Source organism: Schistocerca piceifrons, chromosome 6 (genome assembly GCF_021461385.2).
Source record: "Schistocerca piceifrons isolate TAMUIC-IGC-003096 chromosome 6, iqSchPice1.1, whole genome shotgun sequence".
In the NCBI taxonomy this organism is placed as follows: Eukaryota; Metazoa; Arthropoda; class Insecta; order Orthoptera; family Acrididae; genus Schistocerca; species Schistocerca piceifrons.
Genome location: NC_060143.1, coordinates 582,420,293 through 582,443,791, shown reverse-complemented (window position 1 = coordinate 582,443,791; position 23,499 = coordinate 582,420,293).

The following is a 23,499-nucleotide window of genomic DNA, read 5'->3' as shown; positions in this document are numbered from 1 at the left end:
ATGGAATTAAAGTAGGAATATTCAGAGCTTTCGCCTTTTGGCAGAGGACACAGAATTTTAGCAACTTGTGTATCCGATGATGTAGGTTGGGCACATAACAGTAAGTAGCAATCTTCTTTTTACACTTCTCTGGACCATAGTGGCCCCAAGAAATGTGGGTATACCACAAAAGATGTTCGACAAAACTGCTAGGTATACAAACAAGCCAGTTGTCTGATGACACAGAGGTACGATGAAATAATACCTGATTATGAATCTTGAAGAATTTTGACAACTTATGGTTTGTATTTTCTTGAAGAAGTCTGATTACTTTTCCCCACTTAGGATCTGTGCTCTGTAGTGTCTGGATTTGCTTGCACAGTTCCAAGAAATATTTTCTATGAATGGGATCCTGCATAAGAAGAACTTTGTAATTCGACATCTGTTCTACCAACTCACTTGTCTCAGGCAGACCTTCTGGTGAACGAGAAAGTGCGTCTGCAATAATGTTATCCTTGCCCTTTATGTACACAATATCAAAGTCGTATTCTTGCAAAAATAAACACCACCTGGTCAGGCGCGGATGTTGTAATTTACAGGTCAAAAGATACGAAAGTGCTTGATGGTCCGTAAACACTTTTATCTTTCTGCCAAAAATGTAATAATTAAACCTCTTGAAGGCCCAAATAACTGCAAGTGCCTCCAGCTCAGTAACTGAATAGGACTTTTCACATTCTGTTAAGACCCTACTCGCAAAACTAATCACTCTGATCTGCTCTGTTTCGTCTACTAATTCAATCTGAAACAAACAAGATCCAATTCCAACAAACGAAGCGTCTGAGGTGATACAAAATTCTTCGTCCATTTGTGGATGACAGAGAATGTTGTTGTTTAAAAGACCATCTTTAATTGCCTGAAAAGCTTTCCGACACTCTGGTGTCCAAATCCAATGCGTACTTTTCTTCAGAAGATTGTGCAAAGCGGGATTGTTCATTACTTGACCAGACAGAAATCGTCGAAAGAAAGACGAAAGACCGAGAAAGCCTCTTAGTTGCCTCTTAGTTACCGGCTTAGGGAAATTCTTAATCGCAGACAACTTTTCCGGGTCGGGTTTAATCCCTTCAGGTGTAATCACATGACCTAAAAACTTTACCTCACGTTTTCCAAATTTTGACTTTTTCAGATTTGCTGTAACACCATGTTCTTGAAATCTCTGAAACACCTTTCGTAGAATAGCTAAATGATCTTCCCAGTTCTTAGTGGCTATCAACACGTCATCTACATAAACAGTTACCTCATCCAGAAGTTCAGGTCCTAACACAAAATCAAGAGCAGAAATAAATATTCCCGAGCTTACATTTAAACCAAAAGGCATGACCTTAAACTGATATGAGCGGCCGGCAAATATAAAAGCAGTATATTTTCTGGATTCCTTGGCCAATTTCACCTGCCAATAGCTACTTCTTAAATCAAGTGTACTCAAAAATCTAATGCCATGAAATTCTTGCAAGTGCTCCTCAAGTGCTTCAGGTCGAGTCCTTATCGGTACAATTATTTTATTTATTGATCTGGCGTCCAGTACTAGTCTGACACTACCGTCCTGTTTAAGTACGGACAACAAGGGACATGAGTACGGCGAATTCGATAACTCGATAACATCCCAACACAGCATTTTCCTAATCTCATGCTTTACAGCTTCTCGTTGGGCGTAGGGTACTGAATAGCTTGCTTTGCAGAACGTTGAGTGGGGAAGCACTTCCATTTTATACTCGAACCCTTTTATTACTCCTGGTTTCTTTGAAAAGATTTTCTTGTAACTTACTAATAATTGTAACAACTCATATTTCTGCTCCCCCCTGAGTTCAGTCGATTCCTTGGCTTTAGCATCGATCTCGTCTGTGTCAGGAAGTAAGTCATCATACTCATTGTCATTTATGTCATCCCATTTACTCAGGTCATTTGTCTGATCAAACCACGGTTTGCCGGTCCTCTGTCGTCTCCAAACCTGATGCAATGTCAACACTGCCTTCACTTTACTCCTTAACAAGTTAACAACAACTTGTTGTTGATTTACGATAAAGGTACACATTCCAGATTCAATATCTATCACTGCTTTTGTTTGTCGAAGAAACTCCATCCCCAAGAGACATGGAACTGACAAGTTCTTTACTATTAGAAAGTGGCAAAAAACCAAAACAGATTCTATCTGCAGTTGAAGCTGCGTCTGTAAACTAACACTCTGTTTCAACGGACCAATCGCTCCCGATATGGAGCAACCCTGAATCGGCAATGATAAAACTTTTGAAACAGAAGACACCTGTCTGAGGAGACATGATGACATCACATTGATGTTTGCTCCTGTATCAACAATGGCTGTGACAGGAATGTTGGCAATAGAAATCTTAATCGAGCCAGGACCTGTTCATCATAAATGTCATTAATGTCTTGAGCTTCTAGGTCAGGTGCAAGGTCAACTCGCAAGTCGGTCTCATGGTCGTACCGTATCGCATTAACATACTCAGAATCAGAGTATTCGTTAGTACCCCCACTGGAACCGGCAGCGACCTCTAGGAGGCTGAAAGGCGCTGCCTCTAATTTTCCGCAGGATGTTTAACCTGTTTGTCATTCATGGCCTTAAATCTTTGTTCCGTTTCATATAGGTGCTGGTTATGTGGTACAAATGCCGGTGTAAAGGGGTAAAATCCACTGGGTGCATTCACTTGTGAATAAAATACTTGAGACGGCTGCTGTCGCCCGATCTTTTGGTTGCCGGCAGAACCATTTCCTTGTGAAGGAAAGTTCGCATTTGGTACCGTTTGAAAATTGTTCCGCGGTCCTCTATTCTGTGAAAAGTTGTTCTGATGTGCTGGGTGGCCTCCGCCTTGCCCATGCCACTTGCTATTTTTCGACCTATAACTTTGATTGTACACTGGCCCATTTGAAAAATTACCAATCGTTTGTGGAGAATTTCCATACTGCTCAGGCGCAGAATTAAAGAGTGGGTTTCCGTACTGATGTTGTACCTGGTGGTTGTAAATTGGGTTGTATCTCTGCTGATTACTGTAATTGGTTTTCTGCTTGCATTTAAAGTTATTGCCGTTTGCGTTTTCATAACGGCTGGCAGGTTGGCACAAGCGGTCGAAGTAGCTCGCTCTCTCCTTCGGCGCATTGTTGTCCGCGTGAGATGCATTCTGCTGGCAGCCAGGGAAGAATTTGCCGCTGCCAACTTTGTAGCGCACATCCTCGCTAATTAAATCTAAGGAATCCAGCACAGAAAGGAATACATCCGTGTCTTCTTCGGACACATTTACTAGTTTCTCTCTAATAGACACAGGGAGTTTGCTTTTGAGAATCATAATTACGTCCTTGGAAGAAATCGGAGAATCCCAGAATTTAACTTTTGCTAGATACTTCTCGAAGTATCGCCGGAGACTTCCATGCTTCTCATTGAAAATTTCCGCACCATACACCTCCTTCCTTAATCTTTGCTGTACCCCATTACTCCAAAATTTTGCCAAGAACATTTTCTCAAACTCTTCATAATTCCTACACGTGTCTACCATTTCCGTTCCCCATAATGCTGCATCACCAGAAATAAAGCCAGTGACGAACTGAATACGCTGTCTGTCTGTCCAGCTCCTGGGAAATATGCCGGAAAAATTCTTTAGGAACACGATGGGGTGTATTTCTCGCTTCTGCGGATGAAAAACAGGAAAAGTGCGATGCTTAATCACACTTTCCCCTTGCATTAAACTCACGAATGTGGGCGGATCATTTATTTTCCCTACTCGGGACTCAACAGGACTGTTGTTTTGCATGTAATCAGGCGGTGAACGATAAGGAGTTGACTGACATTCGTTACCGTCCAAAGAGTTGTTCCCTATAGTTTGCGTATGCGTGTGCGGAGTTTCTGCCTCGACAAATCCTCCACTACACCTTCAATGTCAGATACTGCATTTCTAACTGAGTTTATTTCTTTGGTAGCTGCCTGAATTTTTGTGTTTAATGTTCCAGATACTTCAGCTATTTCACTTTTCACCTGTTTCTGCATTTTCTGAATTTGATCACTGATCTTAGTTTGCACCTCACCCAAATGGGTACTTAATTCAGTCGGAATTTCTTTATGCAGATCTGTTTTGATTGTGCCTAGCTGTGTTTTTAATGATTCGCTTACAGCATCTAATCGGACGTTAACAGCCTCAATTTGTGTTTTTACTGATTCGCTTACAGCATCGAATCGGGCGTTAACAGTCTCATTTTGTATTTTTACTGATTCGCTTACAGCATCTAATCGGGCGTTAACAGTCTCATTTTGTGTTTTTATGGTCTCATTTTGTGTTTTTACTGCATCTAATCGGGCGTTAACAGTCTCATTTTGTGTTTTTATAGTCTCATTTACTGCGTCAAACTGTTGTTTCAGCATTTCCATTAACGAACCGAGGTCATTTGTAGCTGCAGCGGGAAGAATTTGGACTTTAGGGTCACTTTCCCCTGTTACAGACATGGTTAGTTCAGTTTCCACACGGGAACCTACCGTTCGCGATCGTAAAGGGTATGGAATACTATTAACGTCTTCACTCCCGTCTCTTGTTGTCACCTGTCTCTGTTTACTATCTGCGATTTTCGTCAGTAAATCACGTCCTACGCAAAGCTTTCGTCGTTTGTCAGTGACGTGGTGAGTCCGCTAAGAGCACCGCTCTCGCGTGAGCAACAAATGAAATTCTATCTGGCGAGAACACAAGATGGAACCTAAACATTTCAGACAAATGAATGAAGATGCTCTTCACTGCATATTGCACACACTATCCACCATGTTGAAAATGTAATACAGCTATACTAACAATGGGGGAGAAATAATCTCTATCATCAGACTACGAAGAATTTTACTTTGAAAGACAAAATAAAGCAGATTTTCTATAGCGGGAAGGAGATAGAAAAGATGTGGATCGACTTGGAAAAGCAATGTGGCTACTGAAGCACTACACTGCGTATGCAAAATTCTGACTAACTTTTTGATGGCTTGGTTACCGCTATGTTGTCTCGGCAAATTCGCGTCTCTTTTCTTTTCTTTTCTCTAGGTAATTAAACTGCGTTATCGACCAGCGTATTTTCCGTCTTTCTCTCAGAGGGATGATGTGTACATGAAACGACGGAACATTTATTAACACAAGCACGTAGCATATTTTCCAAGAATTTGAACTAATTTTTGGTCAAGTCCCTGTTCGGGCGCCAAGTGTGATGTTACAAAATAAAAGTGATGTTGTTATTCAATGGAAAGTTGGAAATTGAGATTTAGCTTACTGTTTTATCAATCACAATTGGCGTAAGAATCATGGATTGACCATTGTTATAAAATATTGCATTATGAGATGTGAATAGTTTTTTACTTGCAGTTTCGCGTGGCTTGAGGCAGTCACAACTAGCGTGCTATTGATTAAGAAATCGCATTATCGTCTTTCTAATTACTTCATGATCGTAGATACGATCATACCCGGTTGTGAAGTTATTGTTATGACAAAACAATTTCCTAAGGGACCAGAAAGTTCTTAAGGGCGCCAAAGCAACTGTAACATCACACAAAAGGGAAATTAAATATTAAAGCTGATGCAAGAAGACGATAAAACAGTTTTCTTTTTATCAATGTAACACGCACATTGGACTGCTGATCTCCGTGTCTGTAATCTTAGCAAAATGCATAATTAAAATTAAAATAATACTGAGGAGATGATAGGAATGAGCACTGCTAAATGATTCAGTATTCCCAGATCAAATATTTATTATAAACTAAAACATATATCGCACCTTAAGCTTAGTACTACAATGACGGTAGATTTTTATGTCCGTATCATGTCCATTGAGCGCTCTTTAATATAGCCATTGTCTTCTTTGAGTCGCTCGTGCGTCGTCACGGTAAGTTATAACAGTTCTTTACACATCACTCAACTCAGACATACACGATTTCATACATTTAGTAAAAATTAGATCAGACTGCCACAAATCTGCGTCCGTCTTACTTGAGATAAGCAGTACAAGTCTTTTTAGCGCTCAAGGCTTTATTTGTCCTCCAGCGAACAAAATAGTGAAGGATCGTATATCTATCCGACCTTTTCTGTTTTTATTGCCGCCCAAAGACGACGAATTACATCATTAGAAAAATCCACCGTCGCTATGCGACGCCTTATTATACATTAATCACTATTTATAAACAAGTATTTGCCTTCTGGCTGAAAGTATTAACTACTCGTATTTGCTGTTTTAATGAAGTCAAAAATAGCGAATATCACAACAGGTAAGGCTCAAGACATAGACAGTAAGCAGACTCAATCTTCTTGTACTCAAATGGGCATTGTGCCTTTTGTATTTAATTCCATTGCAATTTCTGTGTTTCATCGTCAATGTGAAAGTCCAAGGGATACAGTAAACCTGAAGTGAAGCATCGGATTCTAAAACTGGTCTCACAGGAAAGGCTCAAAACATAGACAGTAAGCAGACTCTGTCTTCTTGTACTTAAATCGGCATTTTGCCTTTTGTATTTAATTCAGTTGCAATTTCTGTGTATCATCGTCAATGTGAAGGTCCAAGGGATACTGTAAACCTGCAGTAGTGCTTCGGAATCTAAAGCTGGTCTCACAGGAAAGGCTCAAAACATAGACAGTAAGAAGACTCAGTCTTCTTGTACTTAAGTCGGAATTTTACCTTTTGTTTTTAATTCCGATGCAATTTCGGTGCTTCGTCGTCAATTTGAAGGTCCAAAGGATACAGTAAATCTGCAGTTGTGCATCGGAATCTAAAACTGGTGAAACAGGAAAGGCTCAAAACACAGACACTAAAAAAAGTCGGTCTTCTTGTACTTAACTCGGCCGTGAGCCTTTTGTATTTAATTCCGATGCAATTTTTGTGTTTCATCGTCAAAGTGAAGAGCCTTTTGTATTTAATTATGATGCTATTTCTGTGTTTCATCGTCAATGAGATGGTCCAAGGGAGACAGTAAACCTGCAGTTGTGCATCGGAATCTGAAACTGGATACACAGGCGAGGCTCAAAACATAGACACTTAGATAAGTCAGTCTTCTTGTACTTAACTCTTCTGTGTGACTTTTGTATTTAATTCAGATGCAATTTTTGTGTTTCATCCTCAAAGTGACGGTCCAAGGGACACAGTAAACCTGCAGTTGTGCATCGGAATCTAGAACTGGTGACACAGGAAAGGCTCAATACATAGACACTAAGAAAAGTCAGTCTTCTTGTACTTAAGTTGGAAGTGTCTCTTTCGTATTTAATTCCGATGCAATTTTTGTGTTTCATCGTCAAAATGAAGGTCCAAGCGATACTGGAAACCTGAAGTCAAGCATCGGAATCTAAAACTGGCCTCACAGGAATGGATCAAAACATAGACAGTAAGAAGACTCAGTCTTCTTGTACTTAAGTCGGAATTGTGCCTTTTGTAATGAATTCCGATGCAATTTCTGGGCTTCGTCGTCAATTGGAAGGTCGAAGGGATACAATAAACCTGCAGTTGTGCATCGTAATCTAAAACTGGTGACATTGGAAAGGCTCAAAACATAGACACCATTAAAAGTTAGTCTTCTTGTACTTAACTCGGTAGTGTGCCCTTTGTATTTAATTGCGATGCAATTTTTGTATTTCATCGTCAAAGTGACGGTCCAAGGGATACAGTAAACCTGCAGTTGTGCATCGGAAGCAACAACTGGTGACACAGGAAAGGCACAAAACATAGACACTAAGAAAAGTCAGCCTTCTTGTACTTCAGTTGGCATTGTGCCTTTTGTATTTAATTCCAATGCAATTTTCGTGTTTCATCGTCACAATGAAGGTCCAAGGGATACAGGAAACCTGAAGAGAAGCATCGGACTCTAGAACTGATCTCACAAGAAACGCTGAAAACATCGACAGTAACAAGACCGAGTCTTCTTGTACTGAAGTAGACATTGTGTCTTTTGAATTTAATTCCGATGCAATTTCTGTGTTTGATCGTCAATGTGAATGTCCAAGGGATACAGTAAACGCGCAGTTGTGCATCGGAATATAAAACTGGTGACACAGGATGGGCTCAAAACATAGACACTAAGAAAAGTCAGCCTTCTTTTACTTAAGTTGCCATTGTGCTATTTGTATTTAATTCCGATGCAATTTTTGTGTTTCAACGTTAAAGTGAAGGTCGAAAGGGATGCTGTAAACCTGAAGAGAACTATCGGAATCTAAAACTGGTCTCACAGCTAAGGCTCAAAACATAGACAGTAAGCAGACTCAGTCATCTCGTACTTAAATCGGCATTGTGCGTCTTGTATTTTATTCCGATGCAATTTCCGTGTTTCATCGTCAATGTGAAGGTCCAAGGTATACTGTAAACCTGCAGTTGTGCATCGCACTGTAAAACTGGTGACACAGGAAGGGCTCAAAACAGCGACACAAAGATATGTCATTCTTCTTGTATTTAAGTCGGCATTGTGCCTTTTGTATTTAATTCCGTTGCAATTTCTGGGTCTTATCTTCAATGTGAAGGTCCAAGGGATACAGTAAACCTGAAGTGAAGGATCGTAATCCAAAACTGGTCTCACGGGAAAGGCTCAAACATAGACAGTAAGCAGACTCAGTCTTCTTGTACTTAAATCGGCATTGTGCCTTTTGTATTTAATTCCGGTGCAATTTCTGTGTTTCATCGTCAAAGTGAAGGTCCAAGGTACACATTAAACCTGCAGTTGTACATCGGAATATGAAACTGGATACACAGGTGAGACTCAAAACATAGACAATAAGAAAAGTCAGTCTTCTTGTACTTCACTCGGCTGTGTGCCTTTTGTATTTAATTCCGATGCAATTTCTGTGTTTCATCGTCAAGGTGAAGGTCCAAGGGATACAGTAAACCTGCAGTTGTGCATCGGAATCTAAAACAGGTGACACAGGAACGGCTCAAAACATAGACAGTAAGAGTAGTCAGTCTTCTTGTACTTAAGTCGGCATTGTGCCTTTTGTATTTAATTCCGATGCAATATTTGTGTTTCATCATCAATGTGAATGTCCGAAGGATACAGTAATTCTGAAGTGAACCATAGGAATCTAAAACTGGTCGCACAGGAAAGGCTGAAAACATAGTCACTAAGAAAAGTCAGTCATCTTGTACATAAGGCAGCATTGTGCCTTTTTTATTTAATTCCTATGCAATTTAGTGTTTCATCGTTAAAGTAAAGGTCCAAGGGATACAGTAGACCAGCAGTTGTGCATCGGAATCTAAAACTGGTGACACAGGAAAGGCTCAAAACATATTCACTAAAAAAAGGCAGTCTTCTTGAATGTCGGCATTCTGCTTATTGTATTTAATTCCCATGCAATTTTTGTGTCTCTTCGTCAAGGTGAAGGTCCAAGGGATACAGGAAACCAGAAGTGAAGAATCAGAATCTAAAACTGGTCTCACACGAAAGGCTCAAATCATAGACAGTAAGAAGACTCAGTCCTCTTGTACTTAAGTCGGTATTGAGCCTTTTATATTTAGTTCCGATGCAATTTCTGTGTTTCCTCGTCAATGTGATGGTCCAAAAGATACAGTAAACCTGTAGTTGTACATCGGACTCTATAACTGGTAACACAGGAAACGGTCAAAACATAGACGCTAAGAAACGTCAGTCTTCTTGTACTTAAGTCGGCATTGTGCTTTTTATATTTAATTCCGATCCAATTTCTGTGTTTCATCGTCAATGTGAAGTTCCAAGGGATACAGTTAACCTGCAGTTGTGAATCGGAATCTAAAACAGGTGACACAGGAAAGGCTCAAACATAGGCACTAAGAAAAGACAGTCTTCTTTTACTTAAGTCGGCATTGTGCCTTTTGTATTTAATTCCGATGCAATTTTTGTGTTTCATCGTCAAAATGAAGGTCCAAGGGATACAGCAAACCTGATGTGAAGCATCGCAATCTAAAACTGGTCTCACAGGTAAGGCTCATAACGTAGGCAGTAAGCAGACTCAGTCTTCTTGTACTTAAATCGGCATTGTGCCTCTTGTATTTAATTCCGATAAAATTTCTGTGTTTCATCGTCAATGTGAACGTCCAAGGGATACTGTAAACCTGCAGTTGTTTATCGCACTCTAAAACTGGTGACACAGGAAAGGCTCAAACAGCGGTACTAAGAAAAGTCAGTCTTCTTGTATTCAAGTCACCATTGTGCCTTTTGTATTTAATTCCGATGCAATTTCTGTGTTTCATCGTCAATGTGAAAGTCCAAGGGATACAGTAAACCTAACGTGAAGCATCGTAATCTAAAACTGGTCTCACAAGAAAAGCTCAAACCATAGACAGTATGCAGACTCAGTCTTCTTGTACTTAAATCGGCATTGCGCCTTTTGTACTTAATTCCGGTGCAATTTCTGTGTTTCATCGTCAAAATGAAGGTCCAAGGGATACAGTAAACCTGCAGTTGTGCATCGGAATCTGAAACTGGATACACAGTTGAGATTCAATCATAGACACTAAGAAAAGTCAGTCTTCTTTTACTTAACTCGTCTGCGTGCCTTTTGGACTCAACTCCGATGCAATTTTTGTGTTTCATCGTGAAAGTGAAGGTCCAAGGGATACAGTAAACCTGCAGTTGTGCATCGGAATCCAAAACTGGTGACACAGGAAAGGCTCAAATCATAGACACAACGAAAAGTCAGTCTTCTTGTACTTAAGTCGGCGGTGTGCCTTTTGTATTTAATTCCGGAGAAATTTTTGTGTCTCATCGTCAAAATGAAGGTCCAAGCGACACAGGAAACCTGAAGTCAAGCACCGGAAGATAAGACTGGTCTCACAGGAGGGGATCAAAGCATAGGCAGTAAGAAGACTCAGTCTTCTTGCACTTAAGTCGGAATTGTGCCTTTTGTATTTAATTCCGATGCAATATCTTTGCTTCGTCGTCAATTTGAAGGTCCAAGGGATAACGTAAACTTGCAGATGTGCAACGGAATCTAAAACTGGTGACACAGGAAAGGCTCAAAACATAGACACTAATAAAAGTCAGTCTTCTTGTACTTAACTCGGCAGTGTGCCTTTTGTATTTAATTCCCATGCAATTTTTGTGTTTCATCGTCAGAGTGAAGGTCCAAGGGATACAGTAAACCTGGAGTTGTGCATCGGAATTTAAAAGTGGTGACACAGGAAAGGTTCAAAACATAGGCACTAATAAAAGTCAGTCTTCTTGTACATAACTCGTCATTGTGCCTTTTGTATTTAATGCCGATGCAATTTTCGTCTTTCATCGTCAAAATGAAGGTCCAAGGGATACAGGAATCCTGATGTGAAGCATCGGAATCTAAAACTGGTCTCACAGGAATGGCTGAAAGCACAGACAGTAAGATGACTCAGTCTTCTTGTACTTAAGTCGCCATTGTGCCTTTTGTTTCTGATTCCGATGAAATTTCTGTGTTTCATCGTCAATGTGAACGTGTAAGGGATACAGTAAACCTGCCGTTGTGCATCGGAATCTAAAACAGGTGACACAGGAAAGGCTCAAAATATAGACAGTAAGAGGACTCAGTCTTCTTGTACTCAAGTCGGCATTGTGCATTTTGTATTTAATTTCGATGAAATTTCTGTGTTTCATCGTCAATGTGAAGGTCCAATGGATACAGTAATTCTGCAGTAGTGCATCGGACTCTAAATCTGGTGAGACAGGGAACGGTAAAAGCATAGTCATTAAGAAAAGTCAGTCTTCCTGTACTTAAGTCGGCTTTGTGCTTTTTCTATTTTATTCCGATGCAATTTCTGTCTTTCATCGTCAATGTGAAGGTCCAAGGGAGACGGTAAACCCGCAGTTGTGCATCGGAATCTAAAACTTGTGACACAGGATAGGCTGAAAGCATAGTCACTAAGAAAAGTCAGTCTACTTGTACTTAAGGCGGCATTGTGCCTTTTTTATTTAATTCCGATGCAATGTAGTGGTCCATCGTCCAAGGGATACAGTAGACCTGCAGTAGTGCATCGGAATCCAAAACTGGTGCCACAGGAGAGGCTCAAAGCGTAGTCCCTAAGAAAAGGCAAACTACTTGTACTTATGTCGGCATTGTGCATTTTTTTTTTAAATTCCGATGCAATTTTTTGTTTCATCGTCAATGTGAAGGTCCAAGGGAAACAGTAATTCTGAACTGAAGCATCGGAATCTAGAACTGGTCTCACAGGTAAGGCTCAAGACATAGACAGTAAGAGGACTCAGTATTCTTGTACTTAAGTTGGCATTGTGTCTTTAGTACTTAATTCCGATGCAATATCTGTGTTTCATCGTCAATGTGATGGTCCAAAAGATACAGTACACCTGCAGTTGTGCATCGGAATCTAAAACTGGTGACACAGGAAAGGCTCAAAACATAGACACTAAGAAAAGTCAGTCTTCTTGTACTTCAGTCGGCAGTGTGCCTTTTGTATTTAATTCCGATGCAATTTTTGTGTTTCATCGTCAAAATGAAGGTCCAAGCCATACAGGAAACCTGAAGTCAAGCATCGGAATCTAAAACTGGTCTCACGGGAAAGGATCAAATAATAGGCAGTAAGAAGACTGAGTCTTCTTGTACTTAAGTCGGATTTGTGCCTCTTGTGTTTAATTCCGATGCAATTTCTGTGATTCGTCGTCAATTTGAAGGTCCAAGGGATGCAGTGAACCTGCAGTTGTGCATCGGAATCTAAAACTGGTGACACAGGAAAGGCTTAAACATAGACACGAATAAAAGTCAGTCTTCTTGTACTTAACTCGACAATGTGCCTTTTGTATTTAATTCCGATGCAATTTTTTTGTTTCATCGCCAATGTGTAGGTCCAAGGGATACTGTAATTTTGAAGTGAACCATGGGAATCTAAAACTGGTCGCACAGGAAAGGTTCAGAACATAGACAGTAAGAAGACCCAGTCTTGTGCCCTTTGTATTTAATTCCGATGCAATTTCTGTATTTCATCGACAATGTGAAGGTCCAAGGGATACAGTACACCTGCAGCTGTCCATCGGAATCTAAATCTGGTGACACAATAAAGACTCAAAAAATTGACACTAAGAATAGGTTGTCATCTTGTACTTAAGTCGGCATTGTGCCTTTTGAATTTAAATGGGATGCAATTTTTGTGTTTCATCGTCAAAGTGAAGGTCAAAGGGATACAGTATACCTGAAGTGAAGCATCGGAATCTAAAATAGGTCTCACAGGAAAGTCACAAACGTAGAAGGAATGAAGACTCAGTCTTTTTGTAGTTAAGTCGGCATTGTGCCTTTTGTATTTAATTCCGATGCAATTTCTGTGATTCATCGTCAATCTGAAGGTCGAAGGGATACTGTAAGCCTACAGTTGTGCATCGGGATCTAAAACAGGTGACACAGGAAAGACTCAAAGAATAGGCTGTAAAGGAGTCAGTCTTCCTGTACCTAAGTCGGCATTGTGCCTTTTGTAATTAATTCCGATGCAATTTCTGTGTTTCATCGTCAATCTGAAGGTCCAACGGATACAGTAAACCTGCAGTTGTGCATCTGAATCTAAAACTGGTGACACAGGAAGGGCTCAAAACATAGACAGTAAGAAGACTCAGTCTTCTTGTACTTAACTCAGCATAGTGACTTTGGTATTTAATTCCGATGCGATATCTGTAATACATCGTCAAAATGAAGTTCCAAGTGATACAGTATACCTGCAGTTCTGAATCGGAATCTAAACGGGTGACACTGGAAAGGCTCAAAACATAGACACTAAGAAAAGTGATTCTTCATGGACTTAACTAAGCATTGTGCCTTTTGTATTGAATTCCGTTGCAATTTTTGTGTTTCATCGTCAAAGTGAAGGTCAAAGGGATTCAGTAAACCGGAATTGATGCATCGGAATCTAAAACTGGTCTCACAGGAAAGGCTCAAAACTGTGAGTATGAAGACTCAGTCTTCCTGTACTTAAGTCGGCTTTGTGCCTTTTGTATTTATTTCCGATGTAATTTCTGTGTTTCATCGTCAATGTGAAGGTCCAAGGGATACAGTAAACCTGTAGCGAAGCATGAGAGTCTAAAACTGGTCTCACAGGAAAGGCTCTTAACATAGACAGTAAGAACACTCCGTCTTCTTGTACTTAAGTCGGCATTCTGCCTTTAGTATTTAATTCCGATGCAAATTCTGTGTTTCATCTTCAATGTGAAGCTCCAAGGGATATAGTAAACCTGCAGTTGTGCATCGGATTCTAAAACTGGTGACACAGGAAAGGCTCTAAACATAGGCACTAAGAAAAGTCAGTCTTCTTGTACTTAAGTCGGCATTGTGCCTTTTCTATTTAATTCCGATGCATTTTTTGTGTATCATCGTGAAAGTGAAGGTCCAAGGGATACAGTAAACCTGAAGTGAATCATTGGAATCTAAAACGGGTCTCACAGGAAAGGTTCAAAATAGAGACACTATTAAAAGTGAGTGTTCTTGTACTTAAGTCGGCATTGTGCCTTTTGTAGTAAAATGCGATGCAATTTCTGTGTTTCATCGTGAATGTCAACGTCCAAGGGATACAGTAAACCTGCAGTTGTGCATTGGAATGTAAAACTGATAATACAGGAAAGGCTCAAAACTTTGACTCTAAAAAAGTCAGTCGTGATGTACTTATGTCATCATTGTGCCTTTCCTATTTAATTCCGATGCAATTTTTGTGTTTCATCGTCAAAGTGAAGGTCCAAGGGATACAGTAAACCTGCAGTTGTTCATCGGAATCTAAATCAGGGACACAGGAAAGGCTCAAACATAGACACTAAGAAAGGTCAGTCTTTTTGTACTTAGGTCGGCATTGTGCCTTTTGTATTTAATTCCGATGCAAATTTTGTGTTTCATCGTCAAAGTGAAAGTCCAAGGGATACAGTAGAGCTGAAGTGAAGCATCGGAATCTAAAACTGGCCTCACACGAAATGGTCAAAACACAGACAGTAAGAAGACTCAGTCTTCTTGTACTTCAGTCGGCATTGTGCGTTTTGTAATTAGTTCCGATGCAATTTCTGTGTTTCATCGTGAATGTGAAGGTCCAAGGGATACAGTAAACCTGCAGTTGTGCATCGGAATCTAAAACAGGTGATCCAGGAATGGCTCAAAACATAAACTGTAAAAAGATTCAGTCTTCTTGTACTTAACTCGGCATTGTGCCTTTTGTATTTAATTCCGATGTAATTTCTGTGTTTCATCGTCAATGTGAAGGTCCAAGAGATACAGTAAATCTGCAGTTGTGAATCGAAATCTAAAACTAGTGACACAGGATAGGCTCAAAACATAGACAGTAAGAAGACTCAGACTTCTTGTATTTAAGTCAGCATTGAGCTTTTTGTATTTCATTCCGATGCAATTTCTGTTATATCCTAGCCAGTAATGCCACCCGAGCCCGCTGCCAAAAGGTTGGCAGCATCAAAGTCCGGACGCCGTCCGCATAAGCAGCGCCAGCGAGACAGGAAATCGCCGCAAGTCTGCGCGCGCCACCGCTGGCCTCTGGTTTCTTAAGCGCTGGAGTCGCGAGCGCTAGCACAGTTCTGTATTCGCCGCTCAGTTGTATACTCGCCACCGAATTGTGTACTTGCTAGTCAGTTGTGTGTTCATCGCAGCAGAGTTGTTGTTTGTCGTCAACCGACGCTGACCTAGACGCTCCGACTCGAACTAGACAGATTTCTGTAGACACGGAGTTCACTACTGTGTTTCTGTATCTTCGATAATATAGATAAGTAGCGACTTTTATTTAATCAGAGTGTTTGGGTTTTCATCTTTCTGTTCACTGTTCCAGCGGACCGGTCGGCCCGCTATTAAAAGTGTGGCGGTGACTTCGTAAGCCGTTTCTACAGCGAATTGCTTGTCGCTACGAACGCCGCCACAAAACTGGCGACGAGGACTGCCGAACTCGTGTGCAGGGCTGGTTCAACTTGTTTCTGGTTATATTAATTATAGCGATAAACGTTTGGGGTCTGGTTTAATTTGTGTTCACTATGTCTGCCGAATTACAACAGTTGATCTTGTTACAGAGTCAGCAAATACAAAGTCTGGTGGAAGCAATCGCCAAACAAGCGGCTAATTGTCCAACACAAAAGGAACAAGCACAGGCAGCACCACCTTTCCGTGCTTTTGATGCATCAGGAGAAGAATGGCGAGAATATTTCGCGCAGTTGCAGGCGCACATGACAGTCTACAAAATCACAGGTACTGAGCGGCAGCTTTATTTAATTTCCACTGCAGGCGTGGAAGTCTATCGACTAGTTTGTAAGTTGTTCCCGGAATCCCAGCCAGAAGCTTTAGACTATGACGTTGTTGTTAACAAGCTTGCTGAGTATTTCGAGTCGCGAGTCCATGTGGCAGCAGCCAAATTCAAGTTCTTCAGATTAAAGAAACTGCCACATCAATCTAATAAACAGTGGTTAACAGATTTACGGGGCCTCACCCGTCAGTGCCGATATAATTGTGTGTGTGGAGCTTCCTACAGTGATGTCATGTTACGAGACGCTATTACTCAAAACATTGCAGATTCTCGTATTCGTGCTGCTATCTTAAAGTTGCTTGACCCGTCATTAGAGACTGTGATGAACATCATTGAAGCCCAAAATACTTTTGACTATGCTGAGTGTGAGTTAGATCAGCCATGTATTTCTCAAATTGCCTGTGCTAAGCAAGTTATGTCACGCCCGCGGCCCCACCGGCAGAGTCAGACTGTAAACAGTAGCCGGCCGCGTCATGTTAAACACATTCGTCAGCCGCGTGTGCAAAATGATAGAGTTAAGTCTTGCCCTAAGTGTGTTCTTGCTCATCCTCGTGAACGTTGCCCGTTAAGAAACGCGGTTTGTCACTTTTGTCAAAGGAAAGGACACATCCAGACTGTTTGTTTGCGTAAACGCAAGAACAATTCTAGTGCTGCCCAGCCCATGGATATTCATGTTCTTCAAAGCCAGGCCGCCCAGAAGGTCGCGTTTAAAGACTCTTCCACGGGTCGTGTGGGTAATAAACTTGTTCGCAATAAGCCACCCACCCAGCCCTCTGCTATGCGACCCAAGCGTAATTCAAACTCTGTACAAAGTAATATACAGACTGCAAGTGAAGCGGGAGTTGTTGTTCCACCCGCCCAACCCACGAGTTGTCGTAAGCAGCGAACGCGCGCTAAACGCGCTGATTTTGTGTCTTCCGCCTCCACTGCACCGATCCAGAGACAGTGTATTAAAGTATTTGTGAAGTTATGCATCCAGGATAAGACCTTCAATTTTCAATTAGACACTGGTGCGTCTGTGACTCTCATAAATAGTGCTACGTATGCGGCTATCGGCCGCCCTAAACTTTCAGCGGCAAAACATTCTTTGGCTACTTATAGTGGAGAACAAATTCCTGTGTTAGGTGTATGTAGCGTGCCAGCCACATTCCGTGGCAATACAAAAACAGTTTCATTCACAGTGCTCCGCGCTACAGACAGTGTAAACATTTTCGGATTAGACTGTTTTGACTTGTTTGGCCTGTCTATCCAGGACAATGTGTTGCAAATTAATTCTGTTGTTGTTCCTCAAGACAGCATAACCGATTTGTGTAAACGATACAGTGACATATTTAAAGACGAACTAGGTTGTGCTGCGAACTTTGCCACTCATATTACGTTAAAAGATAATGCTCAGCCTCGATTTTGTCGTGCTCGTCCAGTGCCTCACGCCCTCCGGGCACCTGTAGAAGATGAACTTCGTCGTTGGCAAAACAACGGTGTTATTCAACCCGTTTCAGCGAGCCAGTGGGCTTCTCCCTTAGTTATTATAAAGAAACCGTCTGGCAAGTTACGTTTGTGTGCTGATATTAAGTCGACAGTTAATCCTCAGACTGTCATTGATTCTTTTCCTTTGCCTAGACCGGACGAGCTGATGGATAAGTTAGGGGAAGCTCGTTTCTTTTCCAAAATTGATCTCCGTGAAGCATATTTGCAATTGCCCCTCGACGAGCAATCACAACAGTATTTTCTCATAAACACGTCGTTGGGGTTGTTCCGTTTTCTGCGTTTGCCTTTTGGTTGTGCGGCAGCTCCAGCTGTTTTTCAGCGTTTTTTGTCACAACTTCTGGCTAATGTGCCATCGTGTTGCAACTATTTAGACGATATTGTTGTGTCCGGTCGGACGCCTGCTGAACATTTCCGTAATTTGGAGTGTTTGTTTACAGTGTTGTCTCAGGCAGGCCTACGTTGCAACATCGATAAATGTTCATTTTCCCTTACGGAGATGGAGTATCTGGGACATGTTATTAATGCTAAAGGCATTCATCCCTCCCAGTCACATTTAGCGGTTATTCGTGATTTGCCCGCCCCTCGCAATCTGCATGAATTGCAAGCAGTTCTTGGCAAATTGACATATTATATTAGGTTTATACCTAATGCATCACAGATTGCTGCACCGTTGCATCGTCTCCGCCGTAAGAATGTTCCGTTTGTGTGGTCAGCTGATTGCCAATCAGCCTTTCAGCAGCTTAAAGAGGCTTTATTGAATGATCGTTGTCTGGTCCATTACGACCCTAACAAGCCTCTGGTGTTAGCTTGTGATGCCTCTTCTTTCGGCCTCGGTGCTGTGTTGTCTCACCGAGTCGGTAACACCGAACGTCCTACTGCGTTCGCATCTAAATTGCTAAACAAAGCTCAGTGTAATTATAGCCAATTGGACAAGGAAGCGTTGGCTATTGTGTTCGGTGTCACAAAATTCCATCACTACCTCTATGGTAGACCATTCTATTTAGTAACAGATCACAAGCCCCTGACGTCACTGTTTCATCCGTCTAAACCAGTTCCTCAGCGGACAGCTCAGAGACTACAACGTTGGGCTCTTTTGTTATCACAATACCAGTATGAGATACTGTATCGCCCTACAGCTCAGCATGCAAACGCTGACGCGCTTTCTAGATTGCCGATTGCTGCGGATGATGTCTTCGATTCCTCTGACGACTCTTGCCATCAGATTGACGCCGATGAGCATCAATCCCTCCGGGATTTTCCGATTGATTATCGTCAGGTGGCACGTGAGACAGCTACGGATCCTCATCTGAGGTTACTATTACGTTTTGTTCAACGTGGTTGGCCGTCCAAGGCAAAGGACATATCGGATCCTGTGGTTCGTCGCTATTATCCGCAACGTCATCTGTTGTCTGTTTCTCACGGAGTTTTGCTGTTACGCACCGAGAATGACCAGCTTCGTGTAGTGGTTCCCCAAGTGCTCCAATCCAAGGTCCTCGACTTGTTGCATCAAGGTCATTGGGGAGCTTGCCCGCCGTCATTGTACATGGATCGGCATTGATAAGCAGATTACGCAGATGTCTACAGATTGTTCGACGTGTGCTCCGCCTCAACGCTATTTCGAGTGGGCACGCCCTGCCGGTCCCTGGCAGCGAGTACATATTGATTTCGCTGGTCCATATTGGCATTCTCGTTGGCTCATCTTGATCGATGCATTTAGTAATTTTCCGTTTGTTGTGCCCATGCAGTCTACAACGTCTGCACAAACTATACAGGCGTTGACTTCAATTTTTTGTATTGAGGGTCTTCCAGAAGTTTTAGTGTCTGACAATGGTCCACAATTTACCTCTGCTGAATTTGAAAGTTTTTGTTCCGCCAATGGCATTCGCCATGTTCTTACTCCGCCGTTCCACCCTCAATCGAATGGTGCAGCGGAACGTTTTGTACGCACATTCAAGGATCATATGGACCGCCTTCGTGCTACGCACTCTCGTCAACAGGCCCTCATCACGTTCCTGTCCTCGTACCGGACCACGCCACGCGACGGCCCTTCGCCTGCGGAGCTTCTCCACGGCCGTCGTCATCGCACCCTACTACGGTTGTTGCACCCCCCGGATCGACCCGCCGCTTCTGAGCATCGCACGCGTTTTCAGCGCCACGACGATGTTTTTTTCCGAGTTTATCACGGCCGCCGTCGTTGGGAACGTGGTACCGTGATAAGTGTCCAGGCTCGCGGTTTTTATACTGTTCAAGGTGCTACTGGGGTGCACAGGAGGCATCAGAACCAGTTGCGCCGCGCTGGCCGCCCGGATTCTGCCGCTCGTTCTTTGTCCACAGATTTGGTCCGCGGCGGGTTCCAGCCGCGCCTTCAGACTTCGCTGCCGCCCCCAGGGCAGCAGCAGCAGCCGTCGCCGCTACCACGCCGACAGCCCGTCCCGTTGATGCCTCCCGCGCAGCTTCATCCGGGAGCGCCCCAGGTGGTCACTCCGGCGCCTGCGGTCCCTCTTCCGTCGCCACCGCCTTCGGAGCTGATGGACATCGACCCCTCAGCCGGGCCGCCTTCCCAAGCGGTGGCTGTGCAGCCTGTCCTGCAGCGGCTTTCCTTGGGCACCCCCAAGGAGTCTGACACCGCAGCGCCTTGTCCGGCGCCCACTCAGCAGCCGTCGACGCAGTGTCAGGAGATGCTGCCTCTCTTCGTGGGTCCCGACGCCCCGTCGCGTCCAGTACCAGAAGCTGCGCCCGTGGTCACAGGCCTGCACCCTGACCTCGGTTTTCAGTCGGTGTTTCCCGAGGCCCCGCGCAGCCAATGCTGGGGTGCAGACCGGGGACTGCCACCGACAACAGTCTCCGCCCCGGTCACTTCTGCTACGCCTGCGGCCAGACCCACCCCCGCCGTCGGAGCTCGCCACGTCATTACTCAACGACGGTGCGGTGATTTGGGGGGGAGGAGTGTTATATCCTAGCCAGTAATGCCACCCGAGCCCGCTGCCAAAAGGTTGGCAGCATCAAAGTCCGGACGCCGTCCGCATAAGCAGCGCCAGCGAGACGGGAAATCGCCGCAAGTCTGCGGGCGCCACCGTTAGCTTCTGGTTTCTTAAGCGCTGGAGTCGCGAGCGTTAGCACAGTTCTGTATTCGCCGCTCAGTTGTATACTCGCCACCGAATCGTGTACTTGCTAGTCAGTTGTGTGTTCATCGCAGCAGAGTTGTTGTTTGTCGTCAGCCGACGCTGACCTAGCCGCTTCGACTCGAACTAGACAGATTTCTGTAGACACGGAGTTCACTACTGTGTTTCTGTATCTTCGTTAATAAAGATAAGTACCGACTTTTATTTAATCAGAGTGTTAGGGGTTTTAATCTTTCTGTTCACTGTTCCAGCGGACCGGTCGGCCCGCTATTAAAAGTGTGGCGGTGACTTCGTAAGCCGTTTCTACAGCGATTTGCTTGTCGCTACGAACGCCGCCACAAAAATTTCAGTGTTTCATCGTCAATGTGAAGGTCCGTGGGATACAGTAAACCGCTAGTTGTGCATCGGACTCTAAAATTGGTGACACAGGAAACGCTCAAAAATTAGACACTACGAAACGTCAGGTGTCTTGTACTTATGTCGGACTTGTGCCTTTTGTATTTAATTTCAATGCAGATTTTGTGTTTCATAGTCAATGTGAAGGTCCAGTGGATACACTAAACCTGAAGTGAAACATCGGATTATAAAACTGGTCTCACAGAAAGGCACATAGCATAGACGGTAAGAAGACTCAGTCTTCTTGTACTTAAGTCGGCATTGTGCCTTTTGTATTTAATTCCGATGCAATTTTTATGTTTCATCATCAAAGTGAAGGTCCAAGGGATACAGTAAACCTGAAGTGAAGCATCGGAATTTAAAACTGGTGACACAGGAAATGCTCCAAACATAGACACTAAGAAAAGTCTGTCTTCTTGTACTTAAGTCGGCATTGTTTCTGTTGTATTTAATTCCGATGCAATTTTTGTGTTTCATCGACAATGCGAAGGTCCAAGGTATACAGTAAAGCTGAAGTGAAGCATCGGAATCTAAAACTGGTCTCACAGAAGGCTCAAAACATAGACAGTATGAAGACTCAGTCTTCTTGTACTTAAGACGGCTTTGCGACTTTTGTATTTAATTCCGATGCAATTTCTGTGTATCATCGTCAATTTGAGGGTCCATGGGACACAGTAAACCTGCAGTTGTGCATCGGACTCTAAAACTGGTCACTGAGGAAACACTCAAAAATTAGACACTACGAAATGTCAGTATTCTTGTACTTATGTCGGCATTGTACCTTTCGTATTTGATTTCGTTGCAATCTTTGTGTTTCATCGTCAATGTGAAGGTCCAAATGATACAGTAAACCTGAAGTGAAGCACCGGAATCCAAAACAAGTCTCACAGGAAAGGCTCATAACATAAACTGTAAGAAGAATCAGTCCTCTGGTACTTTAATCGGCATTGTGTATTTTGTATTTAATTCCGATAAAATTTTTGTGTTTCATCGTCTCACTGTAGGTCCAAGGGATACGGTAAACCCGCAGTTGTGCATCGAATTCTAAAACTGGTTACACAGGAAAGGTTTAAAACATTGATACTAGGAAAAGTCAGTTTTCTTGTACTTAAGTCGGCATTGTGCCTTTTGTATTTAATTCCGAGGCAATTTCTGTGTTTCATCGTCAATGTGAATGTCCAAGGAATAGAGTAAACCTGAAGTGAAGCATCGGAATCTAAAACTGGTCTCACAGAAAGGCTCAAAACTTAGACAGTAAGAAGACTCTGTATTCCTGTACTTAAGTCGGCATTGTGCCTTTTGTAATTAATTCCGATCCAATATCTGTGTTTCATCGTCAATGTGAAGGTCCAAGGGATACAGTAAGCCTGCAGTTGTGCATGGGAACCTAAAACTGGTGACACAGGAAAGGCTCAAAACACAAACACAAAGAAAAGTCAGTCTTCTTATACTTAAGTCGGCATTGTGCCTTTTGTATTTAATTCCGATGCAATTTCTGTGTTTATCGTCACAGTGAAGGTCCAAGGGATACAGAAGACCTGAAGTGAAGCATCGGAATCTAAAACTGGTCTCACAGGAAAGGCTCAAAACATTGACAGTAAGAAGAATCAGTCTTGTTGTACTTAAGTCGGCATTGTGCATTTTGTAGTTAATTCCGCTGCAATTTCTGTGTTTCATCGTCAATGTGAAGGTCCAAGAGATACAGTAAACTTGCAGTTGTATATGGTACTCTAAAACTGGTGACACAGGAAAGGCTTAAATCATTGACACTAAGAAAAGTAAGTCTTCTTGTATTTAAGTCGGCATTGTGCCCTTTGTATTTAATTCTGATGCATTTTTTGTGTTTCATCGTCAAAGTGAAGGTCCAAGGGATACAGAAGACCTGAAGTGAAGCATCGGGATCTAAAACTGATCTCACAGGAAAGGCTCAAAACATAGATACTAGTAAATGTCAGTCTCCTTGTACTTAAGTCGGCATTGTGACTTTTGTATTTAATTCCGATGCAATATCTGTGTTTCATCGTCAATGTCAAGGTCCAAAGGATACAGTAAACCTGAAGTGAAGCATCGGAATCTAAAACTCGTCTCACAGAAAGGCTCAAATCATAGACAGTAAGAAGGCTCTGTCTACATGTACTTAAGTCGGCATTGTGCCTTTTGTATTTAATTCCGCTGCGATTTCTGTGTTTCATGGTCAATGTGAAGGTCCAAAGGAGACAGTAAACTTGCAGTTGTACATCGTACTCAAAAACTGGTGACACAGGAAAGGCTTAAAACATAGACACTAAGAGAAGTC